We start from the raw sequence: 17,387 nt of genomic DNA, 5'->3' as shown, positions 1-17,387 counted from the left end.
AATTTTTCTGGGGACTTGGGGTGGGGGCGATTGTTTTCAGGATGATTCAAATGCATTGCATTTATTGTGCACTTTATTTCTAATCTAATGCTGCTGCTATCTGATAGGAGGTACTGGTCTGTGGTCTGGAGGTTGGGGAACTCTGTTTTAGGGATACATTTACATGCAATAAAAGTATAAAAACATGCACAGGGTGATATTTGATAACAGAACAAACGGAGTGGCATAAGGAAGGGTATATGGAGGTCCTTCAATTATGGCTGTGATATGTTATTTTTTAGGCCTGCTGGCAATGAGCGAATGGGACTTCCCTGATAGCTCGGTTGGTAAAGAATCTGCCTTCAATGCAGGAGACCCTGGCTTGATTCCTGGGCAATGAGAGAAGTATTTGTTACATTTTCTTCTATATCTTTTGTGTCTGAAATATTTGATAAAAACTTGTGAAGAGTATCATTTATATCAAAAGGACAGATAAGATTTAGGGAACTATATCACAATAACTTAATGATAAAAAGATTTCTACCTCAGAAGATAAAGAATTGTAATGTAAGAATGAATTGACTTGATCATCCATGAGTTGGACAATGCGTTTCTGAAATGATCAATCATTTCTATAGTATTGGATACAATTCTAGAAAATTTCTTCCTTCTGTTTTGAGTTTTCTGAGCCATTTGTAAAGTTCTTTACTTATTATAGCATATTATTAATTAACAATAATGCAATTAATAATATACTAATTAACTTAATTAATATTTGTTAATAATGCATGCATGCATGCTAAGTCACTTCAGTCGTGTCTTACTCTTTGCGACCTGGGGACTATAGCCCGCCAGGCACCTCTGTTCATGGGGATTCTCCAGGCAAAAATACTGGAGTGGGTTGCCATGCCCTTCACCAGGCATGCTTTCCAATCCAGGGATTGAGCCTACGGTCTCTTATGTCTTCTACATTGGCAGGCAGGTTCTTTACCACTAGCGCCGCCTGACTTAGGTCAGGAAGTAATGTCTTGGATCTTATCTTGGCAACAAATGGACACACATCTACCCTAAAGGATCAAGGGTATATTTCTGAGAAGGAAAGATTATTCCGATTATTATTCTTTCACAACTATCAAGTGAAAACATTTAAAAAAAATTCTAGATTCTGATGAATAATTTTGAATGTCTTTAAAATGGACACATAAACCGAATCATAATTCTCCCATGGAAGGAAGTGTCCCAAATACTTTTTCTGAATTTCTGAAACTGAAATTTTGTGACCTCAGTATCTCCATCTTAAGGACAATCTGGGGAACCACCATATCAATTCCTTGTTATCATGATTATTCTTTAGGGAAAAAGTGAGATGAAAATGTGACTTGGTGTGGTGTGCTTATGATCTGACACATAATCTCATCTTAAATCACAGGACTTGACATTGTAATCATTTCACGTTGTGTATCTGGATTTAGTGATGCTATCACCATTGGCAGGATATACTTTATCCTCTATATTTTAATGTTTGCCTCCTCTCTGAAACTTCAAAATATATCTCATACTCAATGGCACCAGTACTCCCTTACCTTGAGCTTGTTGATAATGTTTATAAGGTATCGTTAAACAGGTATGATCTGGTTCTGGTAGGAGACCAAGACTAAATTGTTGCTTCTATTGTTTGCCCAGTTTGGCAGTTAAAGGGTCAGGAAAGAGGGCTAAGAAGGAAATGTGTACAGGCCACAAACTGAACCCCCTGCAAGCCAGCTCTAGCTCTGCAAAGAGAAGATTTTAGACCCTTTCAGGTTTCAAACTTCATCTGGGCTTCCTTCTTGGACAGACCAGCACCAGTTCAGAAAAACACCTGCTCCTTGAAATTGAAGTGGTAAAGCCACCAACTTGCTGGAATATTCCAACTTCCAAAGTACTGATCATTTATGATGACAGACTTCTCTGTCATCTAGAAAAGCAACTGAAAGTTTATTGACCCTTGAATTAAAAAAAAATTTAAGACCAAGACCAAGACACAGTACAATTTACGAAACAAAACTAGACTCAACAAAACATCCACCAAGACTCCTCTCTGAAAATATTCACAGACTGTTGAAGCTTAGAGGTGAACTAGAAATCAATCCTTTTTCCTCCTATTTTACAGTAGAGGAAAGAGAGGCTCAGAAAAGGTGTATCATTTAACAAAGGCCAGGGAGCCAGTTAATGGGAAAGCAAAGACTAAAATTAGTCTTTGGACAAGTGTAACTTCCTGTACCATGTTCAATTCTGAGACAAATAATGTCATTTACTTATCAGTGGTATTATAGAGTGATTGTTATAGAAGTGATTTCATAGCACAAGAAAGAAATGAAGATACAGCAAATGTGGAAAGAGCTAAGAGAGTTACTATGATTAAATGATTAAGATATGTGTTACATGAGTTTTGAAAATGAAGGGAGTTACTTTGTTGGGAGAAGAAAAGAGAGGAAATAAAGAGCTTGTTCTCCCTTTCCATGAAGTTCTGACTTATTCCACAGAGAGTTTAGCAAGAAATATCTTATTTGAACATAAAGAACTTTGGTTAATATGTTAAACAGTGTTAATGATTATTGATGGGCTTCCCAGATGGCGCTAGTCGTAAAGAACCTGTCTGCCAATGCAGGAGACATAAAAGACACAGGTTCAGTCCCTGGGTTGGGAAGATCCCCTGGAGGAGAGCATGGCACTCCACTCCAGTATTTCTGCCTGGAGAATCCTATGGACAGAGAAGCCTGGTGGGCTACAGTCCATAGGATAACAGAGTCAGACATGACTGACGTGACTGAGCATGCATGCTTGCAATGATTATTGCCAAATATCTTGGTCTTAAATTTTTTTAAATTCAAGGGTCAAAAAACTCTCAGCTGCTTGTCCAGTTATATCCACTGAGTGCTTGGCTGCATTTGCTCTTTAACTTCAGAAATTCAAGATTTAATATTATTCCAGCTTTACTAATGGTAAAGAGAAACTGAGTGACTTTGCTAGAGAAGAAAAGTTCATATTAGGATTCCTCTTTGATGTAAAGAAAATCAGCTTCCTTTGTTCTCAGTTCTCTCCTGACCTGACTGAGCCTATGCTAGGTCTCGGCTGTATGAGGAGCTGTGGACTGATTCAGTCAGAGGACTGATACTGTATGGGATGGTCTCTGAGTCATCCCAGGAGTGGAAAGGGTTTAGTCAGGCACTTATATTTTGTTCAGTTAAATTCATAAATCTTCTGTTGATGACCCACTGTGTGCCAGATACAGAGCTAATGGGTCACTTTCAAATGAGACAGGCTTCACCATCATGGGGCTTCAGTCTAGTGGAATAGACAGGCCTTAGCAAATTACTTCAAATTTGATGAACACCATTCAAGGGGAGCTAGATGGGGAGAGAAACCTAGGCAAAGTCAACGTAGCTTTTACTTTGGCCTGGATGAGTCAATTTCTGTTTCATGGGACAAAATAAAATTTAAAGATCATTGCTTCTTAAGAAATACCTACTCATTCACTTTTATAAGTAAATACTTAGGAAAATGCTTCATTGGCCTAATTTTTTTTATCAACCCAAAATAATCTTAATTATTAAAGGACTGTTAAAAATATGTGGAATGGTTAATTTTATACACTTAAATATAGAATTTTTGGGGGCTTCCCACATGGCTCAGTGGTAAAGAATCTGCCTCCCAATGCAGGAAATTCACAAGATGTGGGTTTCATCCCTGGGTCAGGAAGATCCCCTGAGAAGGAAATGGCAACCTCCTCCAGTATTCTTGCCTGGAAAATCCCATGGACAGAAGAGCCCAGCACGCTACAGTCCATGGGGTCTCAAAGAGTCAGACACGATTGAATGACTGAGCACTCACACATAGAATCTTTATACACTCCCTGTATTTTATGGGGATGTAGACTAGGACATTATATTTTTTCATTTTATTAGGCATCATGGTTGATCCTGAACCGAGTCAAAGTATTCATTTAAATAGGCATTATGGTGGGTTAGTGACATCATGGCTTGGGCTTTGCCTGAGTTTCCCCAAAGAGAAGCCTGACCCTGTGATAGAAGCTTGCTTGCAGGTAGCTTTCTTCAGTGCAGACTAAAGTGGGGAACAGAAAAGAGTGAATCATGGAAGGAAGACCAATCCAACAGGATGTTACTGAGCTGATTATGGGAAGCTGGGGTTCCTTCCCCTAGGGACAGTCTAGGAGACACTGTGAGTGTGCCTTAAAATTATCAGCATGCCGCTTTTATTCCTGGATCCTCACCCACAACAGGGAGGGTTGTCTTCTCCATCATGGCTGAGCAGGCCTGGCAAGTGTCCAGTCCCTGGTGATGGAGCGGTCTAGGACACAAAGCAAGATGACATGAACTACTGAAGTGGCAATGTCCAGGAAAGGGACAGCAGTCCCTCACAAAGGACTATTAAAAATAGTTCCTTCAAAACTATAATTCAAAAAATAGCAGCGCTATTTACAACAGCCAAGACATGGTGACAACCTAAATGTCCATCGACTGAGAAATGGATAAAGAAGATGCAGATTACTCAGCCAGAAAAAAGAATGAAGCAATGCCATTTAGAGCAACATGGGCACAACTAGAAATTATTATACTAAGTGAAGTAAGTCAGACAAAGAGAGACAAATATCATATGATATCACTTCTATGTGGAATCTCAAACATGACACATGAACTTATCTATGAAACAGAAATAGACTCACAGACACAGAGAATGACTTGCAATCACCACAGAGGTGAAGGAGGTGGGGATGGATGGATTGGGAGTTTGGGATCAGCAGATACAAACTATTATATAGAGGGAGGATAAATAATAAGATTCTACTGTATAGCACAGGGAGCTATATTCAATATCCTGCCATAAATCATAATGGAAAAGAGTATGAAAAATGTGTACATATGTATAGCTGAATCTCTTTGCTATGCAGTAGGAATTAACAACATTGTCAATCAACTATATTTCAATAAAATAAATAAAAAACATAGTTCCTTTCCATACTGGTCACAGCATCTACAATGTCTAGCAATTCAATTGGAAATACAGAATTTTTCATTCTGAAGCTTCTTGGGAATAATTCTGTGAATTCAGGATACAAAATGGACCGCATGGTGTTAGCAGGCTTAGCAGTTTAATGAGTATTTGTCAGTAGAGCTTTAGAGAATAACAAGGAATCATTTCTAAATGCTGATGTTAGTGGACTGACACCAAGATTTATTCATATATCTATCAGACCAATGTTCTCAAACCCCTTCTATGAGCCATACTTATGATGGATACTGGGGATAGAAACTGAGTAAGACATGATTCCTTTCCTCAAAGAGAGCTCAGTCAGTGGTAGATAAAATTAAATAGATAAAGAACTCCCCAGATAAACTCTGAGCCATATCACAGATTTGAAGAGAGTGAGAAGAGCACAATCCACTCTTCCTGGGATGTTGGGAAGGAGTTACAGTGTTGGGGGCCAGGACTAAAGACATCTTTACTGTAACCATATGCTTTTCTTTTCCTTTATACATAGTTGTTACTTGTTGGATACATACAAAAACACAAGAATTGATGTCTAATGATTCCCATTATGATGTGGTGCTAACGGATGTGAAGTCAGCCCTGTCTTCAAACAGTTCACATTTCAGTTTTCCAAACAGAATGGTTAGATTCCATCACACTTCTTAGTTGCTAAGAACTTCATAAATTCCTCTTTGTAATTTGACTTGCTTTCAGACAATAATTGTTAACTGATAAACAGCAGAATTGTCAGGTGTGGAATCAGTAGTGAGAAAAAGATACTTTCTCTGTTGCATTTACAAAGAATCCTCGATAAGACTTCTGATCCCATTAAGGATATAAACTCTCAGATGGAGTTGATGACAGCCTCATGGGCTGCCTGAGTCCTCACCAGCTAGCCTGTACTCAGAGCATGCTCAGCCAAAGGGGGATGAAATCAGTGCAAGAATTTCATGGCCTCCAAGAAAATTACTGTTGAGAGATGACCTAGTTCTTCGATTGGTATCATCAGAAGACAGGCCTCTTTGAGAAATGGATGTAATGACAACTACCAGCTGCTTAAAATTTTCTGTATTATATGCATTTGCTTTCAAATGACTTTAGCGTTTTAGCATAAACCACCATTTCCAGGATCTGGGCTCTAGGCATTTTTAAAGCAACAGGCGGAGGCAGGCCTGGCAAAGCAGTGAGCCACTCTGCATCTCACAGGATGGATGAAAGCATTTTTGCTTGGATCCCTTAATAATTCCAGGCCAAGAAAGCCATATGAGTAGATTCCAAATTGAATCCTTTCCTCTCCGTTGTGTTCCTCTCCATTTTCCTCATTCACAAGGACCACAGATAGTGGTGCGAGATTAAACCCTCGGACCCTGAGCTCCGCATTGCCGCCTTCCCGTCCTCGGCCCACACAGTTTCTTGCGTAGATGTGCTTTGGACTCAACTCATTCTCATGTCTACAGTGACTTGTGAAAACTCTTGAAAGAATCCTACTTTGTTCCTATGAAAGATCTAGATGTTTATGAAGAGAGAAAGTGGGTACAGGAGTTGAAAAGATAAAACAGAAAACTAGAGCAGAAACTATAACACTCTTTGCAAATGAATGAAATTCCACAGGATTCTTTGTTGATTTGCCACCAGGGCTATAACCTGGAAGTCTCCTCCCTCTCCCCATCCACTCCCCAGATTGTTATCTTTAACCCCACTTATCCTCCATTTGCGCCATTCGCCCTTGGACAGGAAAAGACTGTGGATACCATATTGCAAAGATATAATAACAATAGCAACAGCAGAAAATTTTTAAGTTGAACTCTCTACTGGGCTCTTACTAAGTGCCAGGCACCACTCTTGGCAATTTTACACATTAACTCAGTTAATTCTCACAACAGTGCCCTGGGGACACACTGTAATAGTCTTCCTTTGTAGGTGAGGGACTGGGGCACAGAGAGCTCAAGTAACTTGCCCAAGGTTATACAGCTAAATGTGTCCCTTTCTTAGTCACCACTCTTCTGCTTGGGGTAAAGGACCAATTAAGGAACCTATATAATGGACTAATGTTAATTCCTATTATTTCTTTGCCAAATGGAAAATCAGGGATTAGAAAGTGTGGGAGGGAAGACCATCTTATGTCACTTCCAGGGGAAATAAATGATTTAAGACGTTTAACCTCTCTAACCCAGTAACATCCTTTTGGAATGTGTGAGCTCTGAGCCATCCTCAGGGTGCCCACATTCAACAGATGACACTAAATACTTGGCCATAGCAACTTGAATGCATTCCTCCATGTGGATAATACCTTTCGGAAAACTGTGAACGGTAAGTTCCCACCATACACCTTCCCAGGGACCCACACATGATCATATTCATCCACATGTGGGGGTGTTACTGGCTGCTGCAGGCAGGTGGTCAGATAAAGTGTAAAGTCTAACTGGCACTGGGATCTCATTCTGACCCAAGGTGACTGGAACAGAGCAAATTTGTGGTTTCTACATGCCTTTGTTGTTTAGTCGTTAAGTCATGTCTGACTCTTTTGTGACCCCATAGACTATAGCCCACCACGCTTCTCTGTCCACAGAATACTCCAGGCAAGAATACTGGAGTGGGTTGCCATTTTCTTCTCTAGGGGATCTTCCCGACCCAGGGATCAAACCCGCCTCTCCTGCATTACAGGCAGATTCTCTACCACTGAGCCACCTGGGAAGCCCTCTACATGCCTTTGCTGCTGCTGCTGCTAAGTCGCTTCAGTCGTGTCCGACTCTGTGCAACCCCATAGACGGCAGCCCACCAGGCTCCCCTGTCCCTGGGATTCTCCAGGCAAGAACACTGGAGTGGGTTGCCATTTCCTTCTCCAATGCATGAAAGTGAAAAGTGAAAGTGAAGTCGCTCAGTCATGTCCGACTCTTAGCAACCCCGTGGACTGCAGCCCACCAGGTTCCTCCATCCATGGGATTTTCCAGGCAAGAGTACTGGAGGGGGTCGCCATTGCCTTCTCCATACATGCCTTTGGCTCAAAGGAAAAACTGGGAATTTAGCTTTACTGGGACCTCATCATCCCACATTCCTTCTTAGAGATATACTCACCATGAAGAACCTGTGATGGGTGTCATCTGGAAGAGCTTCTTGAAGGAGCTCCTGGAGCTTCATCATTTTTGTTATGCATCCCTGGAGGTGCATGTGGGCTCAGTTGCTCAGTCATGTCCAACTCTGTGCTACCCCATGGACTATAGTCCACCAGGCTCCTCTGTCCATGCAATTTTCTAGGCAAGAATACTGGTGTAAATTACCATTTCCTTCTCTAGGAGATCTTCCAGACCTAGGATTGAACCCACCTCTCCTGCGTCTCCTGCACTGGCAGGTAGATTCTTTACTCTGAGCCACCTGGGAAGCCCTGGAGGATCAGTGTGCAAATATGGGCAGAGATGAAAGATTCCCACCACTCAGTCTAACTCTGACTGTGGGTTTAGGTTGGGTTTGCAGAATGACTTACCTGTTTTTAGTAACCGAGAGTTGAGTATAACATGGTAGACCTCTTAGAGAGGTCACCCACACAGCTGGGCCCCTCTGGGTCCTTTGGGGGAACTCCATGAGCTCTGTTGGCTCAAAATGGGCAGTTGGCACTGAGGGCTGAGTGCTGGTGCCCATCTGCTGACCAGAAGCCCAAAGCAGAAATGGTGCACCATGCTCTGTGCCTGCATGCCTCATGTGTGTGCTTCGGGCATTTGGGAAGAGGCAGCCCCACATCATAAAAACTCCCTGAAAGCCACTGAGGTACCTCTGCAAGAAACATAATGGACTATACTGAAAGCCTAGCTTTGACTGATGTGAGGTTTGGGACTCTACCCAGGTAAGAATCCATGCAGCAAGGAGACCAGAGAAGGCGAATGACCCAGGGTAGGGCCAAACTGTTTACCAGCAGATGTGTTTTTGAAAATCTTCCTTAACTGGTCATGGCAGCGGAAAATATCCTGCTGTTAAACGCATCTGCAATCCGCTGCTCTCCCAGTCCACCTACAAAAATTTTGACCTTTAAAGAAATGATGGAGAAGCTGGTGATTTTTTTCTATGGTATTGAAGCTCAGTCTATTTTAGGCTCCAAGGCAATTGCAGCCCTCTTTGCTCCCTATTTCGCATCACTTTTAAGTCTTGTCCTGGCCACTACAAACCCTTCAGCACTTCTCTCTGTGCAATCACTCGAGTCAAGATCTGTGATTTGCAGATGACATGTACATTTCTTGGCTGATGGTTACAGATGACATGTACATTTCTTGGCTGATGGTTGCTGAAGCAGTTTGTAAATCTAAGGCAGTTAAGGGGCCAGGGGTGGCGGAAGAGCAGATTACAACTGGAAAACTGTAATGCCACCCTAAATTTCTATTTTCATGCAAGTGTATAACTTCTTTCTCATTATTTTGATTGGAGGAAGGTAACTCAATATCCCTGCTGGTATGAATTACTGTATCCATGTTTTTGATGATCAAGCAATTGTCTGATTTCTGCTGTTTGTCATTCCTAAGAGAGTTCAGTACCTCAGAAACCTGGATTGGGGGATGCGGCATTATTAAAACTTTTCACCCCTGAAAAGTCCAAACAAAAAGATAAAATCTTAGGCTCTTCTAATTATGACAATCTGTTACAAGGATGCATCGAATGACATTCAGCTTCCTGAGCTTTAGAACAGTGATGGGTGCATTCTGGATCATCTTTCATGTGTATATTAACTAAATATGAGCAAATATTTGCTCATACCAAATCTATGAGCAAAGTTATTTCAGTGTCATTTATTGAAACATTCACTCACTTAAAAAAGACCTTAATGAAAAAATAAGGCTTACTTGATTTTTAAGCAGACATGACATGTGTATTAATATAATGTGATCTGAAACACATATTAATGAGATTTCCATCAGAAGGATTATTGAGGTTCTGTGGGAGAGCCAAATGGTTGTATCAAGTCCCCATTCCTAACCTTCAAAAGCAAATTTATTGAAGTGTCTCAATTTTGCCACACACCCTAACATCTGCATATGAGCCCAGATTCCTAATCCTGTTACACTATGAGGCTGCAGATTAAGAGAATGTATAAACAATGCCTCTGTCGCTACACATGAATATAGACTGCTAAATCAAGTGTGGGTGGGCTTTGTGACAGTGATTCCTTATCTTAGGGAGACTTTGCACTAAACATTGTTCAAATCCTGAAAAAAACAAAAATAAAGAAGCAGTGGTAGCCTTTGATATTTTTTCCCTTCATCTAATTCAAAGGAAGTTCATTGTTAAGTGGAAGCTATCATATAACTGCTTAAATAACAAATAAGAAGCAAAGGAAAGGAATTAACATGTAAAGAAACTTCCATCATGTCTTAGATGTTTAACAGGCATTATTCCAGTTCATAAGAAATCAATAAAATAAGTATTCATCAAGATTTCACATTCAGTGTTCTATATTGAAACTGTGGGCTTCCCTAGTAGCTCAGCTGATAAAGAATCTACCTGCAATGCAGGAGATCCCAGTTTGATTCCTGGGTTGGGAAGATCCACTGGAGAAGGGATAGGCTACCCAATCCAGTATTCTTGGGCTTCCCTAGTGGCTCAGATGGCAAAGAATCTATCTGCAATGCAGGAGACCTAGATTCGATCCCTGGGTTGGGAAGATCCCCTGGAGGAGGCCATGGCAACCTACTCCAGTATTCTTGCTTGGAGAATCCCACCAGGCTCCTTTGTCCATGGGGTCAAAGAGAGTCAGACATGACTGAGTGACTAAGCACAGCACAACACACTGAAATTGTATTACATCATTGCAGTCTATGTATCTATCCCCTTTACCCTTTTACTACTGTTAAAACATTATATTAGATATGAGAATGTTGTGAGACATTTGCAAATGTCCCTGAGACCTTTGCAAATCCCCCAGCCCATAAAACTCCTATAAGGAAACAAGTAGAGAATAAAGTCATGGTACCATGAACTTCTAGATGTTCAAGCTGGTTTTAGAAAAGGCAGAGGAACCAGAGATCAAATTGCCAACATCTGCTGGATCATCAAAAAAGCAAGAGAGTTCCAGAAGAACATCTATTTCTGCTTTATTGACTATGCCAAAGCCTTTGACTGTGTGGATCGCAATAAACTGTGGAAAATTCTGAAGGGGGTGGGAATACCAGACCACCTGACCTGCCTCTTGAGAAACCTGTATGCTGGTCAGGAAGCAACAGTTAGAAGTGGACATGGAGCAACAGACTGGTTCCAAATAGGAAAAGGAGTACTTCAAGGCTGTATTTTGTCACCCTGCTTATTTAACTTGTATGCAGAGTACATCATGAGAAACGCTGGGCTGGATGGAGCACAAGCTAGAATCAAGATTGCTGGGAGAAATATCAATAACCTCAGATATGCAGATGACACCACCCTTATGGCAGAAAGTGAAGAGGAATTAAAGAGCCTCTTGATGAAAGTGGAAAAGGAGAGTGAAAAAGTTGGCTTAAAGCTCAACATTCAGAAAACTAAGATCATGGCATCTAGTCCCATCACTTCATGGGAAATAGATGGGGAAACAGTGGAAACAGTGGTTGACTTTATTTTTTGGGGCTCCAAAATCACTGCAGATGGTGATTACACCCATGAAATTAAAAGATGCTTACTCCTTGGAAGGAAAGTTATGACCAACCTAGATAGCATATTAAAAAGCAGAGATATTACTTTGTCAAAAAGGTCTGTCTAGTCAAAGCTATGGTTTTTCCAGTAGTCATGTATGGACGTGAGAGTTGGACTCTAGAGAAAGCTGAGTGAAGAATTGATGCTTTTGAACTGTGGTGTTGGAGAAGACTCTTGAGAGTCCCTTTGACTGCAAGGAGATCCAACCAGTTCATCCTAAAGGAGATCAGCCCTGGGTGTTCATTGGAAGGACTGATGTTGAAGCTGAAACTCTAATACTTTGGCCACTTGATGGGAAGAACTGATTCATTTGAAAAGACCCTGATGCTGGGAAATATTGAGGGCAGGAGGAGAAGGGGATGACAGAGGATGAGATGGTTGGATGGCATCACCGACTCAACAGACATGCATTTGGGTAGGCTCTGGGAGTTGGTGGTGGTTCATGGGGTCGCAAAGAGTCGGACACGACTGAGTGACTGAACTAACTGAACTGATTGAGCTAAATGACTCATTCCTGCCTCCCAGGGCACGAAGTTCAGAGTCACGTCTCAGCGAAACTACAAATTACTACATGCTATGGACTTTCAGGGTCATTTAAGAACACTCAAAGCCATGAATGCTAAATCCACAAGCCAAGGGCTCATTGTACTACCTGTGTCAGCATGATACTCAATTATTATTTTTAGTGACAATCAAAATTGCATCCATTTAAATGAACCACTACAAGATTTTATAGGATTTCAAATTTCTGACTTCTCTGTTTTGGCTTTTGCTATTTTCTCAAAGCCAACATAAAGTCTAGGTGTCCTGATGGCTCCTTAGAGAAATTGCAGAAAAATCATTAGAGACAACAATCACAAAGCATGAGGCAAAGGTCGAGGTATGTCCCCTTGTAAATTTCCCAAACAAGGAAAAAAGTATAACTGTAGAAAATAAAAATGTATTTTCAAAAGTGTATGAATCAGCCATTTTATTATTTTTTTATTGAAGGATAATTGCTTTACAGAATTTTGCTGTTTTCTGTCAAATCTAAACATGAATCAGCCATAGATATACATATATTCCCTCCCTATTGAATCTCCTTCCCAACTCCCTCCCCATCCCACCCCTCTAGGTTGATACAGAGTCCCTGTTTGAGTTTACTGAGCCGTACAGCAAATTCCTGTTGGCTATCTATTTTACATATGGTAGTGTAAGTTTCCATGTTACTCTTTCCACACATGTTACCCTCTCCTCCCCTCTCCCCATGTCCATAAGTCTATTCTCTATGTCTGTTTCTCCATCTTTGCCCTGTAAATAAATTCTTCAGTACCATTTTTCTAGATTCCATGTATATGCTTTAAAATACTATATTTACCTTTCTCTTTCTGACTCACTTCACTCTGTATAATAAATTCAAGGTTCATCCACCTCATTAGAACTGACTCAAATGCATTCCTTTTTATGTGAATCAGCCATTTTAGATTGTGAAACATAAACCACAGTTTTATTGATTTTGTTGCTGGGCGGAAATTCACAAATTTACCATTCATATAGAGAATAAAAGCAAACTATAATCACTTTGGGCTGCCTCTACCATTGATAATGTCTATCTGGCTTGAGTCATGTTTGCTTCCTATAGAGACCTGTGTGTTCCTGTGAATATTTGTTGAATTTAGAATTGCTCAAAACACTATTTTTAAAATTCTAAGGTTGTCTCCAGCAGTCCAGTGGTTAAGACTCCAAGTTTCCACTGCAAGGTGGGGAGGATGGGTTCAATCCCTGTTTGGGGAACTACAATCCCACACTTCATGTAGTGCAGCCAAAATTAATAAAAAACAACATAAAATAAATTTCTAATTCAATTCTCTCAGTCTACAATTGGGTTCTATTTTTGCTAACAGAGATAATTCAAACATATGTCAAAATAAAAGCCTATTTTTTGCTATTTTTGAAGATCAATCTCATCAGACTACCTCTTCAATAGATTTGTCTAAATATTCTCCTTTATATGCTTCCCCATTCCATCTCCCCCACTCCACCACCTTTTCCTTCACTTCGTTCTGAATTCCTGGAGCAGCCTTGTGCCTAAGTGCTCAGTCGTGTCCAACTCTCTGTGACTGAATGGACCATAGCCTACCAGGCTCCTCTGTCCATGGAATTCTCCAGACAAGAATACTGGAATGGGTTGCCATTTCCTACTTCAGGAGATCTTTCTGACCCAGGGATCAAATCTGCATCTCCTGAATTGGCAGGCATTTTTTTTATTTTTACCATTGCACCAGCTGGGAAGCCCCAGAAGAGACCTGAAAGCCATCCTAACATCTCAGGGCTACAAGCACAACCAATTGCAATGCTTCAGAGCCATCAACAGTGATTCATAGGCCCTCACCAAAGCCCAACTAAATGTTGTGGCTTCCCAGGAGGCACAGTGGTAAAGAACTCACCTGCCAATGCAGAAGACACAGGTTCAATCCTTGGGTCAGGAAGATCTCCAGGAGTAGGAAATGGCAACCCACTCCAATGTTCTTGCCTGGAAAATTCCATGGACAGAGGAGAAGAGCCTAGTGGGCTATAGTTCCTGGGGACACAAAGAGTTGGACACAACTGAGTGACTGAGCATGTATACACTAAATGTTGAATATCTTTTATCCCAAAGCTCACCAATATATCCACAGTAGAATGCAAAAGGAGTACACACGTCCTATTTATAAGGTCCATGGTGGGTAGGCTCTCATATGTTTGTCCCAGCCACTTCATCTGCAATTCTAAGACAGGGTTGCTCTGCCCTCCATGTTTGGTTGGATAGTGGATTGAGATGACCTGAAATTGTAGGACTGGGGATAGAATGGTTTAAAACACCAGAAATGTCCCCTGGGGCAGAAATACCAACATCATACCAACCCTGAACACAGATGTGATTCTGCCAGATTCTCTTGGGTAGAAGCTATATCAATACAGCAATTTACGTGTTGTCCATAAGAGTTAACATAAGCTGCTTCCAGTGGTGTTCAAAATGCTCAACTGAACAGCCTGGGCTTTGGGGAATTGGAGAGTTCTCTTCCTGTGTTCTTATGTATGTATCATTTGCCATAAGAGTCAGAGTTCAAGCTGGTCACTTTTTACATGAATGAGTTCATATGTCTAATTCCTAAATCCCACATATCCCCTCCTCTCTCTCTCTGTCTTTGTCTCTCTCTCTCTTTTTTTGCCCCAGGAGGGTAAACAGAAGCTCAGAGAAGATGCTAACCCTGTGTGCAAAGGACTTGAAAGATTGCAAGTCCCAGGTACCCTGGCTTCCTAGACCAAAGAAATAAGCACAATCTTGTAGAAGAACCTCTTTGGCCTTTAGAAAAATAACCCTTGCAGGAAAACATAGTTGTCTTCTTCTATATAAATCTATATCATAACCATATATTAAAAGAATGCCTTTCACAAAAAATTCATCAAATTTATAAAAGGGATTTGAATAGTCAAGGAGGACTAAATAAATTATAAATTGGTTATACCTTTGGTTATCTAAGTTCCTTTGAGCACCAAGCTTGTGAGCATGGACTCATTTGCACAATTAGCTTAACTAATATATCTGATTTTAAGGCCTACATCTGCAGAAAATTAGATCAGAAATGTTTCTGGTTTCAAATTCCATTTTACTCTGGAAATAACAGATCACAGGAGTTTACACAAGTTAAATAAATGTAACCAAATATACTCCTACTTCCTGAAACTGTGAATGATCTGGTGATACTGAGGCAGCAATTACAATCTTAATTGGCATCAAATGATTGAAAATTTGTTTCATGGTAAATATTCATTCTCTGTTATCAGGTCTATTATTTGCATTAGACATTTAGCCTTGTAGAAAGAGCCCAATTTCATTTGCTTTTTTAATGCATTTTAATTGAGGATTAGAAACCAATCTTTTATAGAGATTGCATAGGAGAATTTTGTAGTTTTGTTCAGATAACACCAAAACAAACTTTTAACTTTAAATTCCTCTGAATAAAAATTAGTCTCAGTTGTTCAAGCACCATTTGAGTGAGATCAAAAAACAAAGGCGGGTTCATTGAAAAATGTGATAAAGGCAGTACCAACTGCTGTATAACTAACATCCTAAAACTCATTCACCTGAAAACTTTATTTATTATTTGTTCTCTCTCAAGGGTCTGGGAGTTATTGGGCTCAGCTGTGTGGTTTTCACTTGGAATTTCTCACAGGACTGCAGCTGGGACTGGAGTCTTCTGAAGAACTGACCAAGTTGATGTCTACAATGCATTCTTTCCACCCACGTGTCTTTCAGGCTGGATGGAATATCTGGAGGCTGGCAAAGTATCCCTTTCAGTTCAGTTCAGTCACTCAGTCATGTCCAACTCTTCACATTCCTCACAGCATGGAGGTCTCAGGGAAGTCAGGTTCTAACATAGAAGCTGGCTTCTCCCAGAGCGAATATTGCAAGACTGCCATCCAGAGGTTGTAAGGTATCTGGTAACCTAGCCTAGGAATCCATGCAGCATCCTTCTGTTGTATTCTACCAGAAAAAGGCACTTGTATGCTAGCTCAAATTCAACAAGGTGGAAGAAGAAACTTCATCTCTAGATGGAAGGATAAGTGAAGTCGTTTAGTTGTGTCTGACTCTTTGCGACCCCATGGACTGTAGCCTACCAAGGTTCCTCCCTCCATGGGATTCTCTAGGCAAGAGTACTGGAGTGGGTTGCCATTTCCTTCTCCAGGGGATCTTCCCGACCCAGGGATCGAAACCCAGGTCTCCTGCATTCCAGGTGGATGCTTTAACCTCTGAGCCACCAGGGAAGCCCAGATGGAAGGATGGTATGTTCAAATAGAGAGGGGAGGAATTGGTGGTGGTCATCTTGAAGACAAAGTATCACATACTTCTAGTGTGTCTATCAGATGGCTTTGGAAGAAATTCCCACTTAGTTCTCCATATAGAACATGTGGATATTAGAAACAGAGATATACATTAATCAAAACCAAGTGTTGGTAGAAATTTCTATAATCTGCAAGTTCCTGGTGGGAGCACAACATTTCTCTCTCTCTCTCTACAAGAGGGAAAAATAAGGAAGGGAAGGTTTCCAGTCTTTCACCACAAACTCCCTCTATCCCGCCTTGGGAAGATGAGAGATTGATATGGGAGTGTGTTTAGAAGAAGTAGTTGAACTGTGAAACTGAGCCTCCATTGGCTTTTCTTTTCATTCCCTCCTTTGAGATGGCTGGCCATGCCACTTGGCAAGGACTAAATGACAACCCTGCCTAATTTGGGGCTCGGGCTTTGGGCCCCCACATCTTTGAAATATTCTCCAGCCCAGGGACCAGCAAACCCTGAAAACTGATTTCTCCATTTGTTCACCTCTTGGGGCTTATTTGTAGCCCCAACTCCAACAGTAAGATTCTCAAACACTCATTCCTTCTCAAAACATTTTCTGGGGACAAAATTTTAGTTGAAGAGCACTCTTTCTTCCTGCTACCATTCATTGGGGATTGATTTTGTGTCAGTCACTGTTCAGGGTTTTAAATTTCGTAGCAGGTTTAATCTTCACAGCAACTCGGTGGAACAAATATTATCTCCCTACTTTTCCAGGCAGGAATCTGAGGCCTAGGGTCACACAGTGGCCATGTGGTGACACCAGGTTGGGAGCCCAGATGGCCGATGTTCGTTTTGAACTGTTCTGCATCATAAACTAGCTTCCTACATGCTTTCACTCACATGTATTTTATGACTGATGATGTTTTCATGTGACTTT

The sequence above is a fragment of the Bos taurus genome, chromosome 3 (assembly GCF_002263795.3).
Source record: "Bos taurus isolate L1 Dominette 01449 registration number 42190680 breed Hereford chromosome 3, ARS-UCD2.0, whole genome shotgun sequence".
Classification (NCBI taxonomy): domain Eukaryota; kingdom Metazoa; phylum Chordata; class Mammalia; order Artiodactyla; family Bovidae; genus Bos; species Bos taurus.
Note: the sequence above shows the minus strand (reverse complement) of the source record.